We start from the raw sequence: 9,132 nt of genomic DNA, 5'->3' as shown, positions 1-9,132 counted from the left end.
CAAACTATTGGGGCACGTGGGTGGCTCGTGGGTAAAGTCTCTGCCTTCAGCTCAGGTCATGATCTCAGGGTCCTGGGATCGAGCCCCATATGAGGACTCTCTGCTCAGAAGGGGCCCGCTTCCCCCTCTATCTCTGCCTGCCTCTCTGCCTACTTGTGATCTCTCTCTCTGTCAAATAAATAAATAAAATCTTAAAAAAAAAAGATTAGCAAACTATTATCAATAACACTTTCTCTAATAAGACATTCTACATTCTGAGCTTAACACCCTACCAAACTAATTTTTGGCCTACCATCTCAATAGGTCCAGAGAAAATAAATTAAAATTACATCCTCTTTTACCCACTAGCATAAGGTTATACCTACAAAGAGTGAGGAGTGTATTTCTGTTGATAGAATGGCTACAAATGTTACTGATGCTGAAGATTTAACACTGCTCATAAGGAAGAACAAATGATGGATTGCTATTTCTCCTTCCATGAAAGTAATTCACTGTGGGATGGTCAACTTAAAGGATCCTTAAGTGACTCAGGCTTAACCCCATATTAAAAGCAAATCAGACTGAAACAATGAAAGGGTACATTAGTGGGGAAATCACAGGAAAGTAGAATTAGTATAAAGATTTTTTTCTACCAAGGGACTTTCTCAAAGCTTGTTTGACATCCTTGTTTCTTAGAGAGTAGATCAGAGGGTTTAACATGGGTGTGACCAATATGTAAAATCCTGAAGCCACTTTATGAAGTTCAGGATTGCTTGGAAGTGTGAGATACACAAAGGAGACAGTCCCATGGCTCAAACTTACCACTCGCAGATGGGAGCTACAGGTGGAGAAGGCTTTCTTTCTCCCTTCACTGGAGGGAAACTTCAAGACTGTGGTCACAATGCACATGTAATACACTACAATAACAACTATTGTAGGCAAAATAATGAAGGCAGCCAAACTGAGAGATACCATCTTATTGACAGAGAGATTGAAAGAGGAGATCTTCTCAATTTGGTAAGAATCACAGTAGAAGTGATCAATGACTCGGGAAGCACAGAAAGACACTGAGGATGTTATGCTGACTTGGAGGACGGAACTGAGCCAGCCACAGAGATAGGAACCAGTCACCAGCTGAGTGCAAAGGCTTTTTGACATGTGGACACTGTAAAGAAGAGGATTGCAAATGGCGATAAATCAGTCATAGACCATGGCTGCCGGGAGAAAAGCCTCTGTAACCATGAAAAAAATGCATAAAGAAACAGCTGAACCACACAACCTACAAAGGAGATACTCTTTTTCTCAGACAGGAAGTTGACCATGGCTTTCAGGGCAATAACAGTGGAGTAGGAGAGATCAATGAAGGAGAGGTTGCCTGGAAAGAAATACATTGGTGTGTATTTGGTGTATGATTGCCATTTGGTGTATGATTGCCATTGGTGTATGATTGCCATCATACTAATGTTCCTCAAAAGGACTGTGCCATAGACCAGCAGGAAGAGGAGAAAAAGGAGAATATGGAGCTCTGGACGGACCCTGAAGCCTACAAGAATGAAGTCAGTTACATCTGAGTGGTTGCCTGCTCCCTTGTCGCTCATGCCAAGAACCTGCTAAAAGATACAAGACAAGGTTAAAAATTGAAATTTCCATCTAATTCCCACTATCATAAAATATCTTTTTTCTCTTGTGGAAGACATTGAAATTTGTGCTATCATCACCTATTGGCCACCCAATTGTATTAGGTGTCCTTTTCTAGAAACTAAATCTAAGGCATGTTGTGATGCCCATCAGCATCTAATATGTAGGTTACCTAACTCATAGTTTTCTAATGTGACTCTCCAAATCCAGTGCTCTTTCCCTTATAGCACGAGTGACATCTATGCATAAAGTATTATTTCTTTATACCTATTTAGCTTTCACTTGATTTTCATGGTGTTAAATATATCTCAAGGTTTTAGAGACATATAAGTATTCACTCTCATTTTTAATTATCATTTCAAATTCATTTTATTTTTGATAATGCTTCCAATTTAAAATAGAAGGATCTAATTAAAGCCTGATTTAAAATTCCATGAATAGACACTAGACCTGAATAGAGGTTAATATTTAGTCTGTGAGAGTTTAGGTTATCAAGAGATTTAATTTGGTTTCCAAAATAAAAACCTTGAAAAATAGAATGCATCATCACCTTCTTGAAATGGGAAAGCTCAGACACACTACCAGAAGGGGAAATCCATGATTCTACATATCTGCACAAATCTGTCAAGAAGCCAATTTGATCTTAAATATCTGTACAAGTGTTAAAAAAAAAAAAAAAGAAGAAGAAGAAAAGAAACTTTAAAAATTTGTTGATTAAAATTTGGGGTTAGGAAAGAAAAATGTCAATTTTGAAAGTAATTTTATGATGTCTCCAATTAGAGAGAGAACCATATACATATTAAAATTTTCTAAACAATTATTTTGAATCACAAAGGTAACTAGTCTGAATTGTTTGTCCAATAACTTTGGAAACTGTTTTCTTGAATACAGTGACACAATATTTGTTATCCAAATTTTAAAATCAGTTATGATTTAAATCACCCAACACAGGGGAGAGCCTGTGTGGCTTATCAAAAGCACCAAATTATCTAAAAAGTATTTATTTTTGATTTGGCACTTATGGCAGAATCACCATATTCTGCTCTCATCCTCCCTCAGGCAGGTGACTGTCTTCTTCATCCTCTGCCCTCATCCCTCAGCTCCTACTGCTCTCAGCCCATCTTCCTCCTCCTTGCCACATATTAACTTTTCTAAAAATGTTAGCAACTTAGTGCACAAGAGGAGAGAACTGGCAGCAGTTCAGTGGTAGGATCCTTAGATCTCTTCTTTACCCCACTGCTCTCATGGCAAACGGAAATCCGCTGAAATAATCCTAATTAAATTTTTTTTTAAAAAAGCACTAAGTGACCATCTTAACTTCTACAAGGGTGTTTACACTTAAATATTGTAAAACTAGGTTTAAAGGAATAAAGATTTAACAGGGGAATTTCAGGCACCAGACATCAGATATTAAAAGGGTAATAGAACAAGAAAAAGAGAAAGGTAGAAAGCCTTGTCGACACTACAAAATTCACATCATACACCTGGATATCTAGCAGTATTTTAGCAGAAAATTTTCTCTGTTTAATTATGGCTCTTCCTTGTTATTAACCAAATTGTATTATATTGTATGGAACTGTGTCGGCCAGTATGCAGTGACAGGAAATCATTGTTTTGAGATCATTATTTTTTTAAGACTAATGTGTATTAACTCATTCATTCATTAAGTCACTGAACACCATGGGCCACCTAGTGTACACCAGCCAAAATCCAGGAATGCACAAGTGTCAGAAAGGAGGTTTTTCCCAAAGTATGAGTGCATTTCATATTCTTCATTTCCTACTTTTTCATTATGAAATAACCAGTAGGTTGTGATTTGCCCTTCAGGTAAAAGGACATGATTTTGGGGGGAGTGCATACTAATTACTTTTTATAATTTGTAACAAGTAAATTTTGCCAATAATAAGTTTTATTCATGAAGGCACACAGAATGACTAGTTATTTGACTGAAATAGGTATAAATGTATCTCGTCTTTTACCTGAATATTCCTTTCTTTACTTTTATGGAACAATTCTCTAATGGTAGATGCAAGGATACAAAAGCTACTGTGCTTAATTCTAGAAATCCAAAAAAGTTTATGAAACTATGTAATAGAAATGAAAGACAATGTCAAAATTAAACATTTTTTTAATTAAAATTTCACACAAAATGAAAAAGTCATGTTTTGAAATACATAGTTTTATTCTGTTTTAGGCTCTGCTCATAGGTTAATAATACTCCATTCTTCAGTTAAGAGTATTTTCTTATCTCCTTAGTAGTGTTTCTTCCTGATAATCCCCTGTAATTTTGTACCTTTGCAGAGGCAAGAGGAGGAAGTAGGTGATCTAGTGAGGCCCCTTCCAACCTGATGAATGTTTCTTTATAGAAACTGAAGCGAAAATGCAACTAAGCCTATAGAGCCGCCCTGCACGAGCATCTCTTTCCTGCACTGGGGTATCTCACAGGTCTTGGACTGAGGGAGATCATGGCAAATGGGAACTTAAGCAAGGCAAAGACTAAATCACCAGTGAATAGTGGAGTCCCTGATGGCCTGGGGAATGCAGCAGAGGAGTCATGGTGCCCTTAGTTAGCTCTTCTGAAAGCATTTCTCATTATTATAGCATGGATTGGGTAGAAAGTGTTCCTCCAAGAGAGGATAAAATTAAGTCAATTATGGGATGATAACAATGGCAGGCTCCACCTTGATCCCATGAGGACCACATAGAAGAGACAAAGAGAACAAATTATATTTACTCCTATTACTCACCTTGAAGCATCTCTGGGTCTTCAGAAAAACTTGTTTTAAGGTTGAGATAATATATTTTACATAATTTCCATTCTTCATTTAATTTCTGTGTTCTATAGTCACACCAAATTTATCTGCTGATGCTTTTACATGACAGCTCATAGTCTTATATTGTCTAGGTTCATTGTTCCTATTTTCTTACCATATCTTACTCTCTGCTAGGTGATTTTTATTTTGCATATTATACTATAAAATATATTACAGACAATGTTACCAGTGTACTCATAATTAAAATTAATAAGCATAAGTCTACTAATAAGTGTGACTATTTGAATATAAATGACAATTATCTCAAGGCCTTGTTGCCTCTGGTGGAATAAAACTTGGTTCTAGGTAGATTACAAGTTTGTGGATCCAGATATAAGAAAGTACCCTTCTCAATGAAATATAAGAAGTAATGAAAAAGTAATGAGCTTTAAGGAAATAAATACATAGAACTATACCCATTCTTAGTATGCCTTAAAATGAATTTTGGTTATCAAACACAGAATGTAATGCACAAGATAAAATGTTTAAATAAAATTTTCTTTAGCATACTTATCAGCTAGTTATTGCAAAAATAAGGTATAAAAAGGAAACACATAACTTTAGTGTCATATAGCCCTAAGTGACTGGAATCATCAGCTAGGCAATTCAGTTGATCCTGGCTACGCAGTCTGGACGGCTGGTTGGTTGAGGATGACCTTAGCTGGATGACTGGGGCAGCTTGTCTCTTCGCTGTATGTTTCCTGTCTTCCAGCAGGCAACCTTGGGCATGTCTTACAGTAATGGTTGAGAGAAAAATGAAAACAGAAATGCAGCAGCACTTTTCAGTGTAATAATCCCATTGGTGAAAGTGAGTGACATGCATGAATCAAGGCATGGGGCCTGAGTGGAAGAGCACACAACTGCAAAGCATGGAGTATGTCAAAGGGAGGGGTGAAGAATTGGGATCATTTCAACACAGGGCTGTGTCCTGAGATGGAGTCCGATTAGTCCTTTTTGAAAGGCTTTACCACAGGTCCCTGGCATACACTCCCTGTTAGAATGAGGAAATCTTCCAAGCGATTATCTGTTGGCTATTTTGAACTTTTCTTTCTTATAGCTATTAGAAATTCCATTTCTGCATTTGTTTTTTTTCCCACACTGAAGCCAGTAATATTCCTTGAGGTTATTGGTGGTTTTTTCCCACCTTCTTGTATTTAAAGAATGATAGTCATACTTTGTCATCTAAATTTATTGTAAAATTGTCATGAGATTCGGTTTTGCTTACAAGATGCTCTACTTTCATGTGGCTATTTGGGAAGTCAACCATCTTGCTATTTATTTTCTGTTCAACCCATCTGACTTTTGTTCCATATTTGTTTCTGCTTTATTATAGATTGAGTATTTTTATTGTTGAATTTGTCCCCTTTGTTTATTTGTCAGCTATAACTTTTTGTTTTGTTATGTTAGTGGTTGCTTTCAGATTTACAGTATACATTATAAACTTACCAGAGTCTATTTTCAAGTAATACTATACCAATTTGTGCATATTGATTTTATAAAATCTACTTTTATTTCTCTCCTCCTAGTTATACATTTTTCTCATTCATGTTATAAATTTGGCCATACATTATAATCTTTTTATTTAAACGGTTATTTTAAAATATATTTAAACAATAAGAAAATTGTAACATATTTACCCATGTAATTCCTATTTGTTGTGGGCTTTTATCCTTTTGTAAAGATCCATATTTCTCTCTGGTATCATTATCCATCTGTTGAAAAGATTTTCTTTAACACATCTTCTAGTGTGGACCTGTCGGTGATAGTATTTCAGCAGCTGCATGTTTGTAGCTTTCGTTCTTTCACCTTCATTTATTTTCTTCCTTTTTTTTTAAATTTTTTTTATTTTTTTATTAACATATAATGTATTATTAGCCCCAGGGATACAGGTCTGTGAATCGCCAGGTTTACACACTTCACAGCACTCACCATAACACATACCTTCCCCAATGTTCATAACCCTAACCACCCTAACCCTAACCCTCCCCCCAGCAACCATCAGTTTGTTTTGTGAGACTAAGAGTCTCTTATGGTTTGTCTCCCTCCCAATCCCACCTTCTTTTCTTTATTCCTTTCCTACCACCCAAGCCCCCCACATTGCCTCTCAACTTCCTCATATCAGGGAAGTTGATATGATATTTGTCATATGATAATTGTCTTTCTCTGATTGACTTATTTCACTAAGCATAATACCCTCTAGTTCCATCCATGTCATTACAAATGGCAAGATTTCAATTCTTTCGATGGCTGCATAGTATTCCATTGTTTATATATACCACATCTTCTTTATCCATTCATCTATTGATGGACATCTAGGTTCTTTCCGTAGTTTGGCTATTGTGGACATTGTTGCTATAAACATTCAGGTGCATGTGCCCAATTTGCAAGATTAAAGAATCATGGGGAGAAAGCCATGAATTCCATGCTTTGCTTTCTCTTCCTCTGGAATTCCACTGTTCTCCTTGATGTGTGAGCTTGGTCTTGGCTGGATTTCTTGCTGATCTTCTGGGGGAGAGGCCTGTTGTAGTGATTCTCATGTGTCTATGCCCAAGGCAGAATTGCACCGCCCTTGCCAGGGGCCGGGATAAGTAATCTGCTCAGGCTCACTCCCTGGAGCTTTTGTTCCCTGAATGCTTTCCGTAGAGTTCTGGAGGACGGGAATGAAAATGGTGGCCTCCCAATCTCCAGCCCAGAGGAGCCAAGAGCTCGGGTCCCCACTCCTCAGTGAACCATTGGAGAAAAGCGTTCAATCACTCCCATCTCCCTGGCCTCCGGCCACATGCCAAGCTCACCCATCCCGTGACCCAGCGTCTCTGTCTCTGGCACACAGCCCTGTTTGGAGTCTCAAAACCCAGCAGATCCTGCTGCTCTTCCAGGGGGTCTCCCCAGATCTGCCACTCGTGGGGTCCCTGCTCAAAGAGCAGTGGTCTGACTGTGCCACTGATCACAGTTTAAGGTAACCCCGGGTTGAGAGCTCACTCCTCAGTTCCATCTCTTTAGCTGTCTTCCCCACTCTGATACCTGCAATCTCTGTGACACTCAGACACCCCCAATCCTTCTGTGACCCCGTGGGACCTGAGACCATGCTGTCCCCACGAGGGGTCCACCCCCACTTAGTCTCTGGAGCAATGTCCCTCAGTGAAACAGACTTCTAAAAGTTCTGATTTTGTGCTCCATTGTTCCACTGCTTGCCGGGAGCCAGTCCCTCCCCCCATGGTCTATCTTCCTGTCTCTTTGGATTCACTTCTCTGCAGACCTTACCTTTCAGAAAGTGGTTGATTTTCTATTTCTAGAATTGCTGCTCTTCTTCTCTTCAACCTCCTGTTGGATTTGTAGGTGTTTGGAATGGTTTGATAAACTATCTAGCTGATGTCATCTCAGCCTGCTACTCCTCTACCATCTTGACTTGACTTTCACGTTCATTTTTTTTTTAGATTTTACTTATCTATTTAACAGAGAGAGAGATCACAAGTAGGCAGAGAGGAAGGTAGAGAGGGAAGCAGAGAGGGAAGCAGGCTCCCTGCTGAGCAGAGAGCCTGATGCGGGGCTCGATCCCAGGACCCTGGGATCATGACCCAAGCCTAAGGCAGAGGCTTTAACCCACTGAGCCACCCAGGTGCCTCTTCATTTTTTGAAATATATTTTCACTGGACATTGAATTTTAGGTTGACAGTTTTTCCATTTGGCACTTTAAAAGATTTTTCTCCACTGTATTCTCACTTGCATTTCTTCCTGTAAGAAATCCACTGTCATTCTTATGTTTGTGCCTCCATTTGTAATGTAGGGTTTTTTTCTCTCTGTTTTTAAGATATTTCTATTATCAGTGGTGGTGAACAATAATGATCATGATATTTCTCAGTATAAGTTTTTTCATGTTTCTTATGCTTAGAGTTTGTTGGAAATCTTAGAGGTGTGAGTTTCTATTTTCACCAAATTTATATAATTCTAAGATGTTGTTTTTTAAATCTTGTTCTTGCCTGCTTCTCGTTCCTCAGAGACTCAAAGTACATATATCCTAAGCACTTAAAGATGTCCTACATATTACTGATGACCTTTTCATTTTAAAAAATACTTTCTCTTTGTGTATATCTTCTATTGCTATGTTTTTAAATTCCCTAATCTTTCTTTTAACATGTATAATACGCTGTTAATCTCATCCAGTGTATTTCTTATCATAGACATTGTAGTTCTTATCTTTAGAAGTTTGATTTGGGTCTTTTAAAAACCTTCCATGTTCCTCCATAACTTTTAGAACATATAGAATTCAGTTATAATTACAATGTCCTTGTCTACTAATTGCAACATCTATCTTAGTTCTATATAAGTTTCCATTGATTGATTAGTCTCATTATGGGTCATTCTTCCTCCTTCTTTATATATCTCTTAATTTCTTACTTGATGCTGGATATTTTTTTTTTGCAAATATTTTATTTATTTATTTGACACAGAGAAAGAGATCACAAGTAGGCAGAGAGGCAGGCAGAGGGAGAGGGAGAAGCAGGCTCCCTGCTGAGCAGAGAGCCCGATGTGGGGCTCGATCCCAGGCCCCTGAGATCATGATTTGAGCTGAAGGCAGAGGCTTAACCCACTGAGCCACCCAGGAGCCCCAATGCTGGATTTTTTTTTATTACTATAAATATTCTTGAGCTTTTATCTAGGATGTATTTAGTCTTGTTTTTGTGATTTTGCTGGTAAGTTCAAA

The 9,132-nt window shown here is 38.0% G+C and overlaps 1 pseudogene across 1 annotated transcript; it reads right to left on the bottom strand.

Annotated features, from left to right (window-relative positions):
• Nucleotides 1–609: 609 nt before the first annotated feature.
• Nucleotides 610–1,577, bottom strand: LOC308347121 (olfactory receptor 9K2-like; annotated as a pseudogene). Its single transcript has one exon. The product of its transcript is annotated as an olfactory receptor 9K2-like (transcript).
• Nucleotides 1,578–9,132: the final 7,555 nt, after the last annotated feature.

Source organism: Martes martes (genome assembly GCF_963455335.1).
Source record: "Martes martes genome assembly, chromosome: 8".
NCBI classification, from domain to species: domain Eukaryota; kingdom Metazoa; phylum Chordata; class Mammalia; order Carnivora; family Mustelidae; genus Martes; species Martes martes.
This window is presented reverse-complemented; position numbering and strand designations above follow the sequence as displayed.